This window comes from Centrocercus urophasianus, unplaced genomic scaffold, assembly GCF_019232065.1.
Source record: "Centrocercus urophasianus isolate 14NV4802_14NV808 unplaced genomic scaffold, USGS_Curo_1.0 seq_13, whole genome shotgun sequence".
Taxonomy (NCBI): domain Eukaryota; kingdom Metazoa; phylum Chordata; class Aves; order Galliformes; family Phasianidae; genus Centrocercus; species Centrocercus urophasianus.
The window spans coordinates 36,698,423-36,716,646 of record NW_024884475.1 but is presented as its reverse complement, the minus strand read 5'-3'; the positions used below and the strand labels follow the sequence as shown (position 1 = coordinate 36,716,646).

The 18,224-nt window shown below is 40.6% G+C and overlaps 1 protein-coding gene and 1 long non-coding RNA gene across 2 annotated transcripts in view; one reads left to right on the top strand and one right to left on the bottom strand.

The window, feature by feature from the left end:
• The window catches only part of SPATA5 (spermatogenesis associated 5), a gene marked incomplete at its 5' end in the record, with an annotated part of 180,366 nt that overhangs the window by 4,097 nt on the left and 158,045 nt on the right, over positions 1-18,224 (bottom strand). The gene's annotated exons all lie outside the window — the stretch shown is intronic.
• LOC122157033 lies at positions 11,965-14,535 on the top strand. The gene is made up of 3 exons (XR_006167753.1): positions 11,965-12,035; positions 12,147-12,397; positions 13,997-14,535. It is a non-coding gene; the product is annotated as an uncharacterized LOC122157033 (long non-coding RNA).

Genomic DNA, 18,224 nt, shown 5'->3' with positions numbered 1-18,224 from the left:
GGCAGTGAGCACCAGACCTTTCCCAGTGAATGAAAGTCCTTTTCAGCTTTTTTGTGTTTAAAGTGCTCTAAATAGCTTTAAAGAATCTAAAAAAAAAAAAAAAAAAGGAAAAGCAAGAAAGAAATGAGCTTCTGTGTTAAAGCCTTAGGTATTCTCAAGAAGGTGGTTTTGTTCATGCAGGGTCTGCGGGGAACACCTGTGAATGTCGGCTTTAATTGGGCTGCAGCTGGTGTCAATTGTGCACACAGTCCCTGGCAGACACTGCGTGCACATTGTGTTTCATTCCTTTTTCCTTCCTTTTTAATTCACTCCTCCACCCCACCAGTTAAAGTTGTAAGGGATTGTGTGTAAGAGGGATTAGGAGGCTGGAAGCAGAATGGTGCCGTGGACTGTGAATAGCACGACACGGTGTGCTGCCCTGCAGGAGGCTACCTGTGAGCTGCTCTGTGGCACCAGGGCAGGCTGCTGGGCCCCGGGGTGGGCACTGACCCTCAGTGTGGTCCCATGAGGGGACTGCTGGCCCCACTGGGTCCCTCCGTGGTGGGGAGCGGCACCGCAGCCCACTCTGTGACCCTCTGTGCAGACACAACCCACTGCTGGCCACAGCCTCTAGTGTAGGTGCAGGCACGAGGTTGGGCCTTTCATACCAGGCGCAAACCACCAGACCACTGGGAAAGCAATCCAGATGCTGGCTGACCACTGGGTTGCTGTTCTAACAGCATCATGCTGCTTCTGATGGGCAGAGCAGTTGGGGTATCACAGCATGACACTGGCAGCGAAGCATGCCCCAGATAATGTTTGCATACAAGATGCTGCTTTGGAGATAAAAATGCTGTCTTAAGATGCCATAATTGCCATTTTATTCCCCTTGAAAACAGGGGACAAAATCGAGTGATTTTTAAGTGTTGAGAGGTAGACTTTTGATGCATTTCAAAAAGCCTTCAATTTTGTATTTCTCTCATGTTTCAGCTTTCCTGTTTATATATAAAATAGGAAATACAGGATAACGTGCCTTTCTTCTCTGAGAAGATTAATCCCTACAGCCCACTGCAAATCTTGCTCTGTTTAGGAGAACAAGCTTCCAACACTAGGAAATAATTGATTGCCCCGTGATAAATTTTCATCTCATCTTTGAACAACAGAATTACTCCTATATGGGCACCTCTTCCTTTCAGTCACATCTGTGATCTGTAGATTTAAATCAGATGGATTCTGTGTTTGGTCATCCTGAAAATGGAAAATCACATCTTCTAAATGGAAGACAATCAAGTATATTAGTGTAATACTTTTCATACAGTACCCATTCACTCCGAAGACTCGTGCTGCACCCATCACTGGAGCTTTGCAGGGAATTGACTTAAGAACTGGTTGTCACTTCACACAACTTTCATAACCTGCTACAGCAATGCTAGAAAAAAGCAAGTGTGCAAAGCACTCACTGGCCATGTAAGCACCCCAGTGAGACAGAGGCTTCTCTGATCTCTAAGCAACTATGTTTTAAAACATTATTAAATGTTTTCCTGAAGCTGAAGTGCATACATGTATTCTGGTTCTGTGTTCATGACCACTGCTCCTATTCGTATTGAAACCATTCTCTGCAATGAAACACTGTATTCAAATATTATGTTTTTACAAAAAGATAGACTTCCTTCTTCCTTGTTTATTAAAAAGACATTTAATATGAGTCGATGTTGGACAGTTACTTTAAAAGAGAGAGGAAGAAGCAAGCGCCTTTGTAATTCTTATATAAAAAGGACAGGTATTATGTGTGTCTTGTGTCTCTGATCCAACAAACCGAGCTAACGATCTCTGCTATTCCTGATTTCTTTTATGAGAGGTCGTTAAGGAAATGTAATCGAACAAAACCAGCTCCTTTAATGATCACTATAGGCAACTTCAGAATAGACAGGCTCAAGTCTTCACTTAGTGTTTAATCTGCAGTGTGCTTATTTGCGTAACTTCACAGGTTGATGCACTTGCCACTACACGTGCATGTGTACAGAGCCTACCTGATGATCTGCACCAGGGACATTAAGTTTTCATTCTACCTGAGTACACACAGTCTGAGCAGGACAGCAGTCCCCTTGGATCTTTCCATGGTGGCCACAGCTACTCTGGGGCTGCGTAGAGACCATGTCCTCCTCTTGGTGTCAGCCAGGAGGGCTGGGCTTCATGCTTGTTTGCCTACAGTGGTCATAGCATGTGGCACACCAGTGAGGAACCAAGCCAGGCCACCGGTCCTGTGCTTGCCGCTGATCCTGTGCTCTCATGGGGCAGCAACCACTGATCATATAATGCTGCATGTAACTGCTCCTACAGGACCAAAAACTGGGCAGGGCTGTGCCTGGGCAGCAGATATTATCGCATGTATCAATAGGTCTTAATATTCTATGAAGTTCAAACACACACAGAGAAAAATAAGGAAAAGATAAGGTAAGTAGCCAAAATTAAGCATATGTATCATAACTATAACACATGATGACAGCTAGTGAGAATAAACCAGAGCCTTCAGTGGTACATGGTAAGTGTCATCATACATACCTCTACTCATCCCAACATGTTCTAACAGAGCGAAACTTCGAACCCATCTGTAAGCTTTCTTTATTCTTCTTTCCACTCTCTTAAAAATGTTAGTAGATGTGGTATCCTTCCAAGCAATATATAAAACATGTAAATTCCAATTTAACTTCTGTAACTACAAGCCCAAAATGCAGCTAGTTTCCAAAACGTACTGTGTCGATATGGATCCCATCACTTTGGTAGAGACATGTCATAGCTACACCTTTCACAAAGGAATTCCGTAACGAAACGAGTTTTTACATGCTGGGACTAAATATTTTTAAACAGCGCTCTCTGCCAACTTCAAGTTTCAGCTATATTTGTGCAACTGAAAAAAGAATCACACACATGTTTCTATACAAGATTAAGCTGCTTTTCTGGTTAACCTCAGAATTATTTCATTTTTATATAAACATTTAATGAGAAAGTTTAACTTCTTCCCTTCAGTGAGAAAAAGGAAGCCAAGCCACTAGAAAAACAGTCTTTCTGTATGTACACATACATATGTGTGTGTGTTCATTTTAATTAAAAGTAATTAACAGAATACTGTGTTTCACTCAGAGTATGCTGTTACTACAGAGGACTTGCACAGTAAGCCAATGCTAGTTTGCTGAATGCCGCTAGCAAGGTGGATTGAATTATGCAACTAAAAATTTAAAAGACTTGGAGAAGATCGTTAGCTGCAGCCATCATAAGTTTCTCTCTAGAAAAGCAAAACAAAAGCAAAACAACAGAACAGATTTGTCAGCTTCTACCTGAGGAAACCTATCAGTTTATGGGCATTAATCAGCTCTTTTGCTTGCTCAGCTTCTTTCAGATGATGAGGCTGAGCAACACATTCAGCATATTCCAACTTTCTTGCATTGAAAAAAAATGCTTTTGCTTCTTAAGCCAGTGTTTCCTTTCTTAAGTTTAACCTAGGAGAGCAGCAGAGGTCTTAGACTCCTATCAAAACAAAGCAAATAAATTCAATTCAGCAAAAGGAATTGGGAGACGTGTCCTCCCTTCCCTAAAAATATTTATTCTTTTGTCAGTAGAACTCAGCCAGTCTAGAACTGTCTTTCAACTTGTTTCAGCTCCAGTAGCATTTCTGTTACATTATGTCACCAGTAAAAGATGGCTGAATCCACTCAACAAAAAGCCAAAAAAAAAAAAAATAAAAAAAAATTCTTTTTCATGGTTTTTGAAATCCTGTTTTCATCCTGTTTTTAGACCTTCCACTGTGGCAAATACTGTTTCTGATTTGGATCTGGTATACCAAGTTAACAGCAAATATATTTATAGTACCTATGTACTATACCATAATACAGTACAGTAAAATGCAAACAAACTTGGCTAAAAATACTGGCCACAAAATCTAGGAAATCTTTTGTAGTCCTTCTGTTTCTATCTGTTGGATAGAAAGCATACAAATCATAGGATAATGAGAATAAAAGGGATGTTATACCTTCTGTTTTTTTCTGTATGGCTATTTACACACACATATATATCCTGAATTGAGGCAGGGAGTGGGAAAATACATTTGTTGCGTAGGGCTTTTAGACTGAAAGATGAATTATGTCCTTAATGGGAGCTCCCTTGCTTTTCATTTATTGGATCTCAGTTCCTGGAAGGTGCGAGGTGTCTCTGGTGGAGTATCTATTTCCTTGGCAGAGTGCTAGAGGAATTTCAGACTGTTTCTAAGTTTACCTCTTGGAGCTTCCCATGGTACCCAGCTGCTCATGTTTCCCAAGAAAATCAGAAGATTGCATGCCTGCATTCTAGGGAGGCAGAGCAATCAGACCTAAGAAGCAATGCTGTTGCCAAAGGTAGATCCCTCTGTGCATGGTTATTATTCCTTAAGGAAGAAGCAGAAAGGCTGGTAAAGAACTTAAAAGTTAAGCTTTAGGTTCTTAAAGTAAGGCAAGTTTTGCTAGTGCAAAGAAAGCCTAAAAGGAATCAGCAAGAAAAAACAAGAAATGACATAAATACATGGAAGAATAGTGGCGTGCAAACAATTACTTCTAGTTAAGGACTTATTTAAGAGGCATACTTAAGTAGAAATAGAAAATAGAACAGAAGATCAAGAAAATAGCAGTAATACAGACGTGACAGTGAAAGCTGTGTTGCCATGACAGATGGTGAACCTAAACAAATGACACTGTGGCCACCTTCTCTCTTTGATCTGCTCCCTTGATGAGCCCATCCAAGGGCAAGGGCAGAAGCCTAACCCAGCTGTACTGAAGAAGGCAGCTGGGGCTGCTTTAGTACACTGAACCAGCTCACTCAAGCTGCAGGGCAGTGAGGAAGGATATTTGGAGTTATTCAGTCCTAAACCATTCAATACAATTCTGTTGTCAATAACAGCATATCTGCTAACTACTTTCTGTTTCAGTAAAAGCTTCCAGCAATATATTTCAGGTGTAGCCCTGTTGTGTCTGCTGAATCACTGAGTGCATACACTGAGGAATTCATAGCACTGTTCAGAGCAGTGTGTCTCTCCAAGTAGCAGATTGTCACTGGTGTGGGCATACCTAGCACACTGGGAACAAACCAAAGGATCACATGAGGCAAGAACCTGTAGTTGGAGCTGCCCCTTACCTTCAGGGAGATGCTGTGAGTGACCAGATCAACATAACATCTGCTGTTGCAATGTTAACGTTAAAGGATATCATTTGAGTGCCCTCTTGCAGCTGAAAAGATTGACTCCATGTTATGTCTGAAAATCACTTAAGAATTCTGGGTAACTGAATCTGATTGTTACTCCTATGATAACAGATCTTGCTTAGAAAATTTTTTCATTTCCTCTCCTTCGTATTCAGAAACTCCTCAGTTTGTGCCATGATATTAAAAAAATCTCCCCGGTCTCTGGGGTTTTCTCCCTCTCCTTTCTTGTCTAGGGAAGACAACATAATGCAAATTTCTACTGCGACAAAGACATAGAAAATGCATCTGCATTTCCCTCTAAGTTCAAAACTTACACTCAGCATTTTTTACATTCATTGAGACAATGTCAGGCACCTCCCAGCTTTCCTGGCAGTAAGAAAAAGGTTTTAAGGTTTTCCAGGACAGCATCTTACAGTATGACAGAGACCAATACAGCAGGGAATCATGCCCAAAGGAACTGGTATGGCTGCAGTGCAGCAGAGAATGCCACAAGAGTGAGATGACAAAGATCCACTATCACAGAACTAAGGACCACAGCTAAAAAACCTCTAAAGTCAGTAAGAAACATCAGTGACACCAGCAACAGGTCTGTTTTGTACTGCTGAGGGACCCTGAGCTGACAGGTGCCATGTTTGTGGGACAAAACGAAGCTACCAAAAGTTTTCCCGCAGGAGCATGCCTCTTGCTCCTTCACTGATTTACCTTACAAAGAGTAAGCTCTGCCAGCCATAACATAATGGTTCCCCCACTTTCCATCACTGGAGAAAGGAGTTATCCCAGCTCTGTTTGTGCTAACTGCTACAGAGAGAAGGGAGGAAAGACAGATGAAGGTAACAGCTATCATGGAGTGCAATGGAAGAGACAGGCAGGACCCTTGGACAGGGAAAATTTTTGGCAGAGGGAACTGAGAAGAAAACGAGAAGAAAACCCAACACGGTGGGTTGTGAAGATCCTAGCTTTTCTTCAAATCCATAGCCTGAAGAGTAAGAACATAAAGCAGCCTTACCCCATATGTCATGTTTCAGTACAAGAACTATGCAAGTTTAGGTCTTCAAAATACCTAGCAGTCTGCTTTGGGAGAAGCTGCTAAATACACAGAGAAAAGCTCACCTATTCCTCCTACCTGCAGAGCTGTGAATGCAGTCATCCTCATACAGCCTGCAGCACACATGGTGGCCTTCTCATGACTTGCCATACATATTTTACTTCACTGAATTGGGCAGCCAAGTTACACAATTCCACAGTCAAGCATCACTGCACAACCAGCACTGCCTCTTGTCAAGAGATGAGTTCGTAAGATTCACCCAGGAACTGCCTACATGCTGGAGAAAGGGGAAACTTTCCAGTGAATTACATCTACTCATTTTATGTTAGATGCACAGACACCAGGGTTGCAACAGTGAGTGTTTCAGTGCCTATACAAACGCAGCAAAACAGTGAGGACAGCATGTATGGGGTGCTAGCACAGAAGCACTGGTTTACATACTGAACTGAAATGCTATACTCTCTCTGTTTTTTAATGGGCCTGTAATCTCAAGATTCTTAGCACTTCCTACTTGAAATCACATTCAACATATTTCATGATATCTGGAGGACTTTGTCACGTCAATGATCTGCTGTGTCTGGTATGAGAGCATCCAAAATACATGAGATGTCATGAGGAAACTGGATTTCATTGCTTCCTCTTCATGGTGTGATGCCACCCAACCTGTCTGGTGCACATACCGCAGCCTCAGACCTCTTCTGATATTTCACTCAGGTGTGGGTCATTCAAAACCCCATGGAAGAAATATTTCCACATTCAGACTTTTTCTGTTTTTTAAGAGGAAGACCTTCCACACCTCAGTGGACATCGCATTCAAAGCGCACTGCCAAATATTATGTGATGTCCTTTCCAGAGTTAATTTTTAATTTCCTGACTTCTCTGCATGAGAAATTTTCAGATTGTCTTGGCAGTCACTTGACAGCATGTGCAGACCTAATTGCAGAAGTGAATGCAGTGTCAGCCCAAATGCAAACCTCCAGACTGAGTGATTTCTGCAGAATTAGTTAGTTTGCTAAATAAAGTTCCAGAAAGCACTGCAGTCCAAGAAATGATCACAAATATAAGGTAAAGGGCACAATCCTTACAAACCTTGCCCCAGTCTGCCATGCACTAAGGGGACACAGGTGTCCTAAACACATCACTCAAAAACCCGATGATTTTCCATTTCATTTTTTAATGCCGTGGTTCCAAACCCACAGATGTTGTGCATGGCTATAAATCTTGGCACCCTCTCCATTATGGAAGAATTTCCCCTGGTATTCAGCGTTCCTTGTTTCACCTTAAGTCACCCTAATCATGCTGACATCTACTATCGATGATTATATTAGCCCTAAAAGATCCTTAAACAAATGAAAAGGACTGACTTCCACTCCTAAAGTTCTGCTTCCAATTTTCTAAAGGAAATTAAATAATGTATAAATCAAATGCTGGGCGCAAGCCCAGGCAGCTGAACATCGCTTTGTCCTTTCAAAGTGAAGAGGAAGTGTCTGCTACAGAAGGGACAAGCCAAGAGAAATAAAGTTTAACCTCAGCTCCATGTGAAAGTGATTTGGGATAATCGAGGGAATATGCAAAGAGGTTAAAACTGGGACCACATAGTAACAGCGGAACGTTACACAATGATCAAAAATCTATCAGGGGCTGACCTTCACCTGGGGGAACTGTGTGGCCCTCACAGCTCATTATGCTGGAGTGGAGCGTGAAGGGCAGGAGGAAGAGCAGACGAGCAGGAAGGGGAAATCTATTTATAGCGTGTGCTTGTCATGTCAGGGTAATCTTACCATTTTTCTCAGGTTTGCTATATTCATAAATAAGTTCTGCCTGACAACTTTACAGCAAGGCAGCTATGCAGGAAACATTCACATTGCTTTCCAGTTCTTCTTTAGCTAATACACAGTGCTCAGACTGTTGAGGCCGCCACCAAGAGACTTCTTAATTTATGCACTATTGACGGACTACTGGTCCTTCTCCATAAGATGGTATATATCTACAAGGGGAAAAAACACTAAAATTGTGCTAGACATTTTCCTGGTATAATCTGCTAAGCAAGAGATGGCTGTAATTGCCACAAGGCATTTCATAAAACTACTGGAACATACGCAGTTTGTAATATGATTTCCATATTAAAAGAAGATTCTGATCAAGCTTACACGGTTTCAAGAAGACTTTGCACTGACATTTTTGCACACAGAAGATCAGCACTGGACTTCACAATTAGGGTCAACATAATCCTGTTCACATAACCCAGACTTTGATGGAGAGACAAAGATGTGACGTCCAGCTATTAACACTTCAACTATGTACATTCCTGCCCACTTAGAAAATCTTCCTCTCCTCAATTTTAAAGGCTATAGAATATTTTACATGCCATGCAAATGGCCCTTAAAAACAGTCTAATCCCTTCACTTCCTTCAGAAAGCAACAAAATTATTTTCAGCACTGTCACTTAGTTGTTTTGTCTGTCAAAACACTAACTGAGCAGCTGGCAAAGCATGGATAGCCACATAACAGCTACATGCACACAGCAAATTAACAAACATCCTGCTTAGCTGTTGCAAACAAGTCAGGAAATGCTTCACAGCTAAAAAAATAAACAGAATAAAAACAAATACCCCTCCCCAGAATATCTTCTTTTAGTTTTCCCTTTTAAAATGTCGAGTTCATAGACATACTCCTACAGCGTAGAATTATTTTATATTTAAAAAGCATAATGACTGTCATTTAAATCTCGGGATGCAAACTCATCTGAACATTAGCACAACTGATTCAGAAGAACTAACAGATTTACTGGGCCCATAGACTTGTAATTTATCAACAATTATCCATACACTTTAGATACCTATAAAAGATTAGATCAGACTTCAGGAACACTTAATTAGCATAAAGAGGCAATTCCATCAACTGCTATGAGCACAGAGCTTCACCTATCCATCTATCCATCTTCCACACTACCTCTCTCTCAACAGAGCCTGTGCTAATGAAGTGTCAGCCTGTGCCAAGGCTGTTTAAAAGAGCAAAGCAAGCAAAGGAAGTAGGGTTTTAGTGGGACCACAAGGCTTTACACAAACACTGCTAGAATAAACGCCTCCGTAAAGACCTCCAAGTTTCTCATCACTTTGTCTCGGCAGGTTACCAAATCTTGAGAAGGAAAAAGAAAACAACAAAAAATAAAACCTTAAAGGAGGATGGAAAATAGTAGGAAGTTTTCACAGAATGTGGTTGTTTGCCATCCTTGAATTTAAACAAAACCAGGTGCACAATATGTTACTCACACATGAGAAGAGGAGAGCCAGCAAAGGAAGGAGATCTCTCTCTCTCTCTCTCTCTTTTTCCTCACTCCTTTCAAGAAAGCATCCCTGAAAGCACACAAGCATATGCTTCGGGCTCCACTGACGTCAGTAAACACCACTGAAGTAAAGCTTATGCTTACATACATTCCAAAACACATCTGCTGTGTATAATTGGAAGCTGAATGGAAGCTGTAAATCAGAAACAGAATGTATTCAATCAACAAACAAGACATCTTTTGTCTTTAAGGTGATGGTACTCATTCCAAAATTTTGCACTCATTAGAATCCACTGTTAAAATGAGAGACAATTTCTAACACTGAATTCAATCAATTAATTTACAAATGCTAAAACATTTGCACTAATAACAGAAAGACATCACAATTAGCACCAATATGTCACATTTCTTTGGTTATTTGTAACTAAACCCCAGCATTAACATTAAATAGTTAAAATAGTTACAGATAGGTTACTGCATGCAAAGCACCTGACAGCAGTAATTGCATCCTGGGTTTTCCATATCTCTGATGTATTATGTATTTAACATAAAGATCTTCTACAAACGACTGTAATTCATTTTACTGAATTCTCTGTTCACAAGGTGCAAAACCATTTGCATTTCACATCTACACATGCTAAATACCTGACACAGGAAGCCTGGGGCTTGCTGAGAGCCGCAATGCACATAGGGCACAGGCAACACTGGTACATACTAGCCCGCCATGCATTATTCTCTACATTAATGCAAAATTAACCAGTAAGGGCTTACACCTATTTCTTTAATCAGAAAAGTCTCCAGTAAAAGGAAAAGAGGAAGAAACACGAAGGTCTGGTACAAGGCTACCCTTTCCCACTGATGCCAACTGGATAATCTGCTCCAGTTCATTAGATCCCATATGGTAACGTCTGTGCTGCGATAATCGTCTTCATACAGGTAGTTACTTTTCTTTAAAAACCTACCATCTGTCTACTGGCAATAACAAGGTTCACCATGGCCTGCAGTGACTTTGAGGTTATTACTGTCTGTACAGTCATTCATTATTTAAGCACAGGACATTGCCTCTCATGTCTCGTAACACAGAGCAAAGACAACCTGACCTGAAGCTGAACGAGTGTTAATGCATACTTGAAACAGGCACAAAGCATTACAGTTCTCACTAGAAATACAGTTTGGTGCAAGCATGAAGGCACACAGCCTGTAACACAGTTAGTTGCACGTGCTTTTATTTGAAAATAATCTCACTGCGGTAGAGATCTCCCAGAAATAGAGAACAAGCTTTGCTATGAGCTATACCAGTTCCAATACGGGCAGTGGGCTGATGGTGGTTTCTATGGTGCTTGGTGTGGCCAGGGCTAGCCTTACCTAAGCAAAAACCAGTCCTGAAATAACATACTGACTATAGAACTACTTTTTCAGAATGAAACAGTAGCTCCAAGGTGGACAAAAGAAATGCAGATTGCAATATGCTTAACAAATAGAGAAAGTTACCATTCTCCTGTATTTTGCTTTGGGAGTTATTAGTACCTGGATAGTCTCCATGGTTGAAAGTGCATTAATGAGCTAAAAGACACACAGTAATTTATCCTGCAGATGACCTACATGCAGCAGCCATGTGTGTTTGTTTATGATCACTTCATCTGGCAACGAGCATTTGACACAATGCAAAGCTGAGGTAGAAAAATGCCCTGTTCCTCAAGCCGACTAATTAAAGCTCTACTTAATTTGGAAAAGGGCACTTTGAAAATAAACAATAATTTTCAGCAGACTGTAAAAAAATAGGCAACAAATGAATCTCATAAGGTAAGGCCTGAAAGCTATTACAAGCACCAAAGAAGGTGATTTTAATTCCCACAATACCACTCTGAGTGCGCACACAAGTGCGCCTCTGACATTGCAAACAGTACATTCATGTTTACACTTCATTACTAAAAGAGAAGCCTAAGTATGCGTTTTGTACTTGCAGAAGTTTTCCATTTGTTCTGCTTCAAGAGCAACAGAACTCCAATATCTGCAGAGATGATCAAAGCTTACGTTATAATTTCTATGAATCACAAAAACAGTAAGTGATGGCTGAGCTGAAATAGTACCCACCATTCATGTGTTAGGCATCAAACTATGGCTTGCATCTAAAATCAGCACTGTCAGTTGTCACCCTCTGCATTTTACTAACAACCGATAAAACAAGCAGGAAGTCCCATTTTCCCCAGGTAACATGGGTGGAAAGAGCAGCCAGGCCCAGGGCAGTCAAGCCTTGCCTCCCCACCAAAGGCAACTGGGGCTTCGGTGCCCCTCAGCTCCCACCAAAGCCATCCCATGGCCTTGAGTCACTTCAGCAAGGCCTCATCTACACAGGATGTTATTCTGGAACAGCAACCGCATTTAAATTCACTCCCTATCTCATTCCAGGACAACTTCCTCACGTTGACGTGCCCTCAGAAGTACAAGAAAGAGCATTCGTCTGTGGCTGCATTTAGCCCGAGGCTGAAGTCTCATGAGGTAACAGAGAATAGAGATCTGGCTTTATCTTATAAACGGTGTGAATATATATCACCACCCTTTGGAATGAAACCAACATTTTCTCTCTAATCTCCCAACCGTTTCCCACAGAAAGCGTGTACTCTCTCCAGCCCAGGAAAGAAGGCAAGGACGTTAGGAAAATCAGAGCGATTGCAGAGCACAGAAAGCCTGCGTCAGCTGCGTACAAAGAGCACATTTCCCAACCCAAGCCACTGGAGCTATGAAATGGTCTCTGTCACTGACTGGGAAACTACCAGGATGGCCAAGAGAAAAGCAGTGTAAACTGTACTGAGAAACAATACTGCAGAGCTTTGGGACTGGCTCCCCAGATGGAATTAAAGGTAAGCCAGATAATACAGATAAGCATGGAGCAAAGTACGTGGGTAGAGATTGAAGCTTTGCATGTATATTGAAATGACAATGTCAAATTACAGTTTTTTGTGGCAAATACAACTGCCACCCACCCACTCACACAGCCGGTGCACAAAGTTTGTAACTCAGGAGTTCTCCTGTGCTCCTTAACTCTCACAGGAAATACATTTTTGCTGTCCTGGCAGCTCAGACCGCTAACCGTATCCCTCAGAGATCATCTGCCCACTTCCCCTCTTCCCTGCACAAGCCAGCAAAGAGGCTCAGGTTTCCCAACACAAAAGGAGAACTCAGATAGGGACACCACGGCAGACATATACATCCTTCAGTACAGCCGGGCAAAGTTGTAACTTGTAATGGCAACAGGAACACAGAGATGCCAAATAGAAAACACGAATTAACTAAAAGCTTTGGTTTAAGGAGAAGGCCGTGCAGGTTGAAATCCACAGAGAAGTGCCAGCATCTGCTGCAGCATCAAGCATGTGTGAGCAAATGTCACAGAGGCTGCCAGTCTCCTTTGCACTTCCCCCATTAAACCTTTTCAAATAAGGATTCTAATTTTTTTTTTTTTTTTTTTGAGTGTGTGTTCCCGGGTCCACGAAACATGCTAGTTCCCTTAGAAGAATTCTTTCTCTTTTCCTTTTCCTTTTTGTTCTGTTTCTTTCCTCCTGAGAGACGAGTTACAACTTCAAACTATGTTGGGCTGCAACTTCAGTGCTGCAGAATCCCTGCTCACCCGTACTTCTCTTTCCTCAATTCCTCTCTATCTGATTTACTGTTTACTTGGAGAACATATGGGAAACATGCACGGAAAGCATGTATCCGGGTTCATGTTCAGAATAAATACTTTTTATGACTATTCCTGTGACCTGCAGCAATAGACTAGATTAGTCACCCACAACTATGTATAATCATACAATCATTTAAATATGTTTTCAAAACAGAATACGTTTTAAGGTACAGATCAACCTCTATAGGCTCTCTAACACCCATTTCCTACAACTTCACCATTTTCCACCTGAGATAAAAAGCATTATCTTCGAAGTGTGGAGTTCTCCCTCAAACATACAGTGAAGGAATAGAAATAAACTTGAAATTATTAGTGCTATCCAGTCTACTCAGCTTTCTTAAGGAAAGGATGATGAAGAATTGCAATAGATAAATATCTGAAAACTGATGCAGAGGCTGAAGTAAATGTGTGATTTATCAACATGTGCAAAGTAACTTTTTTCACAAAAGTAACTTCCAAAGCAGAATATGTAATTTAATCTAAAGGCAAATAAACAAAAGGCTCAAATATAACCTCACCCATTATACTTAGCAATGGAATTGAAAAGAAATCTTAACAAAGCCATTTTGAATTGAAACACATTAAATCTTTTCAAGTCAAAACATTCTGAATTCTTCTAGGGTAAAAAAAAAAAAAAAAGTTAAGGACAAAAAACCTGATTTCCTAATTTAGTTCTGTATTAGTAACAAAACAGCTAGGTCCTGCTTTACTGTGGTTTACTTCAGATTTTCCCTTCTCCTCTCTACTATCATTCACCTTGGATGTATCTCTTTTGTTGTAGAAAATGGTCTTGATAATCTTTTAAGGGCTGTTGCATATATAGCTACCAGCAGTGAATGCTGCTTGCAGCTTTCCTCCTCATCTCTTCACCATCCACCACGCAGAAGCCAGAAGTCACCTGCCGCAGGAGAGCTACAGAACATCTCTTCAGCCAAACTGCCTGATTGTTTCTGATTCCACGGCTTAAGCAAGCTACACAGACATTTTCCTTTTGTCACAATCCAGTCATATCCAAAAGATGAAAAATAGAGAGATTTCATAAGGCTACTTGGCTTTTACAGCTGTTTTTTTTGTATGAAACAGACATCGGGTGTTATTTCTATAGCTCAAGTACTGCAGTAAATCTAAAAATGAAAGCGGTTTTGTTTTCTTACTTTTTAAGAAATGCTTCTCCCATGTGTTTCTGAGAGGGTTTCTGAGGCACTCTACAGTCTTTCTGTCTCACCACAACAGTGCAGTTCAGAAAAATACTTGAGCAAAAGCACACTTAAGACTCCATTTATTCCTACCCAGTGTAAAGGATTTTGAATCAAGAGGAACTTCAAGCACACAGCTTTCCTGAACTGAGGTCTCTCAGCAGGTTAGCAGTCAGGCACAAGCGGACTTGTGGTACTGACCACACTGCTGAAAAAGTCACGCTGTTCTTGGAAGAGTGGTTGATTGATCTCTGCTGGCCAGCCAGTTCCTTCACCAGCTTCATCCGCACTCAGAAAATGCAGTCTCTGGAAAATTATTTGAAATAACAGATTTCCCTTCAGCAGGCTTGCTTGTTGTTCTGCTTATTTGGGGAGCAGAAGGCTGCTGTGAGGAGAGTCATTATTTGCTGAAATGCGAAAAATTCATTTTCACATGTAATTACTTCTATTAATATGTATCATTTTACATACATAATTCATCTACATACGGAATCTATTATTATTGAGGAAATGATTTTTTAATGGGGGTGACTGAACAATACTTGAGAGAAAATGTTCAAACCAATGTTAATTTGCAGCAAGAAGTCTGGATTTCATACCCCAGACCAGCCCAATCATCCTATGCTTACACCTTGAGAACAGAATTCAACTTGTATGGCTTTTCCAGGCTCTGCAAACTTCCTAAGCCTAAATTTAAACTCTGCCTCTGTCAAAGAGCTTTAAAAGTTAGAAACTGTTTCAGCTCTACAGAAGAATGAAGAGGTAGCTCACTGTATTTCTGCATTCTATCCATGGAAGTATTTTTATTCTCCCCATTTTCTTACAGAGCCTGTGACTGCCCTCCTCTCCCAGCCTCCAACTCATACAAAAAAAAAAAAAAAAAAAGAGAGAGAGAGAAAGAAGAATTAGGTAATACAGTTACTTCTGTATAAATGTAGTTAATTATATTCTCAATTGCTAAATTGCTAAATTGTTTGTTTTCTCCCTCCCTGCATGCTGGGGTTAATTAAGCTCCTTAAATGCTGCATATGAATTAAGAAGGAACAAACAACCAAAATAATACTGGCTGTTCTCCTATGAAAAAAATCTGGTGGTAAAATGTCTTGGCAGGGTATACATTAGTAGAAAAATACTGCTGAATTTTCAATGGTAAAAATAAAGTGACTAAAAACTTTTTGCCATCAAAAGGAGAGACTTTCAAGAAAGTGCACTCATGGTAGGAGAGAGCTAGTTTCTTTCAGAAATCACAAAAAAACCCAGGGATGAATTATTACTATCAAATACAAGCCTCAAAATAGAATCTCTGTTATCGTAATGCAAATATGAACACATATTTGCTATTCCTGCAAAATGTTATCATTACTGTTCCAACTCGCAGGGGACAACCTGTTCCGTGCAGATCCTGACTGACTAGAACTGGACTAGGTTCACCATTTTCACACCAATAACGTTGTTTTGCTCACCTTCAGAAAGCACAGCAGGTAATGCTTATCAGATGATTCTGCAAGGATCTGCTCTGGCTCTGCTGGAAAAGTCTCAGGAGCCCCAGCACTACGAGGAGAGCAGAGCAGCTCCTACAGTCCCCAGTGCTGTCACTGGTCCCAGCACCTTATCTTGCCCTCACTGTTTGCCCTTGGACAGACAGCAGTTTTATGCACTTTTTTGCAGGCTGAACTGATACATTACTCTCTTTTTTTTTTTCTTCTCCTCACTTATTTATTTATTCATGGTCTCTCTGAATCTCCAGCTATTTTCCTTGTCACAAATGTCCCTTTATACTAATTACAATTTCCTGGAAGATGAATATTTGCTTCTAATAATCCCTTGACTTCTCTCATTAATCACGTTATTCTTTTCTTTATTTTTGCTTTAGTCCACACAAACTTCTTCAGTATCCTCTGCTTTATTCAAATAAAGCATGGCAGATCTGCCTTGTCTCCATTCTTTTTTTCTTTTTTAATTTTAGCAACTTTCTAGGCTTCCTTGCTGCATTTTCCAGGTGTCTCTTCCAATGACATGGTATCAAAAAGGCAGTGAAACCGATACCAGCCCATTCTGGTTTGATGCAAGTTACTGGTAATATTCCATAGTAGCCAAGTGCTGAAACAGATGTGTGTACTGCCAAAGACATAATTTGTGGTAACATCCCAATGGTATTTTTGAAGGTATGTCCTGATTTTCAATCTGCACACTGCAAAATCAGTCCAATAGCAAGAAATAAGGCAAATGGACTAGAAAATTATCCTTAGTTCTTACAGCTGATATACCTCCTAACAAGGAGGGCTCAAAACCACAAATCTGAACTAAAATAGCTCACGTATAGGAAGAGGACTGGATCATCATGTTTGTCATTCTCTGCTTAGCTTTCTTTGGAGTGAAAACTGGCAGATGATCTGTCCAAAAGAACCTGGCAGTATTTGGAATTAGGGAGGACAATGCAGGCATTTCTCCCGTTACATAAGTGGCCCATAGATGCTACCATATACAGTGTTGAATGCCTTCTAAGCCTTGTGTAACAACAGATTTTAAATATAAATCAGAACACCAGCACCACTTCAGGCTTTGAAATACAGTTTACCTCTTACCAAATATGATGTGTCAAATTAATCATGAAATTCACAAGAAAAAAGAAACCTCTTAGATGATCCAAGCATCTCCCTGCAAGTCCAGGACTGTTGCCAATGAAATGCAGGATTGGCAGAAGAGAGATTTATTGCCACAGTTTCTTAACTCTATATTTCGTACTTTAGTAAGCCATCCTATCCTGCTTCACATGGTGCGTTTAACCAGTAGTCAAAAGTAATTTAAGAAGTAAAATGCACTTGTCATCACAATATGCAGTGCTGAGCACTGCTTATTTCCTGTAAGACTTTGTTAAAAAATAAATTGACTGCAGGCAGTCTACAGGTTTGGCATTTCCTCTGAAGGCCAGCATTCACCAAGGGTGCACCTACACCAAAGCTATAACTGAAACAATCCAGACCATACTGTTAGAACTGCATGCAGCCAGCAGCTCGCCTGATTTTCCACCACTTGGCTGAGCCAGTGGCCCATTCCTTTCGTGCATCCTCTGAGCAGAGTCCTACATGTGAAATTGGTTTCATTCACATTGCATACCTGCATTACTCTTATGTATGTGTTGCACTAGGGAAGAGATTTGCTGCATAATTGCTAACTGCTAACTAAAAATCACATTAGTAAGAATGTACTGGATGGCAGGAGTGGCAACTCAAAAGAGCTTGCTGCTTCAGAAAGATATGAAGAGAGCAGCAGGCTTACAGTAGTACTGAGGCCAAGCTGAGTTGTGCTCGATTCCAAAACACTTCCCAAAACAAAAGAGATTCATCTGGCCCCTACTTCTCACTGACGCATATAGTCATGTCTTGAATGAGAAATCCACAAAAAGACACCCTGAAAGACCTGGCACTTATTGTACATTTACAGTGACACAGTTGGGGACAAAATGAAGCAAGGAACGTGTCTACTCTTTGGTATAACTGAAATGCAAGAGGCTTTCTTGATCACGGAGAAATCATTTTGCCATATGAAAATGTAATCGCACAGAGTGAGCAGGGCAGTTTGTGCATTAGTTGGCTCGACAGAAGTGAACTGCTGGGAAATGGGGCATAAAAGTGGCAGCACTACAACATCCCTTCAAAAATACATCTTACCTTGAAAATTGAAAAAGAAAGCTTGATACTCACATTCTCTGTTATTCCTGCTGACTAGTTAACAGTATACATTAAATTAGAAGACATTTTAATCTTTAGGAATTAAATAAATAATACTTGGATTTAGCAAGCTTAAACATGT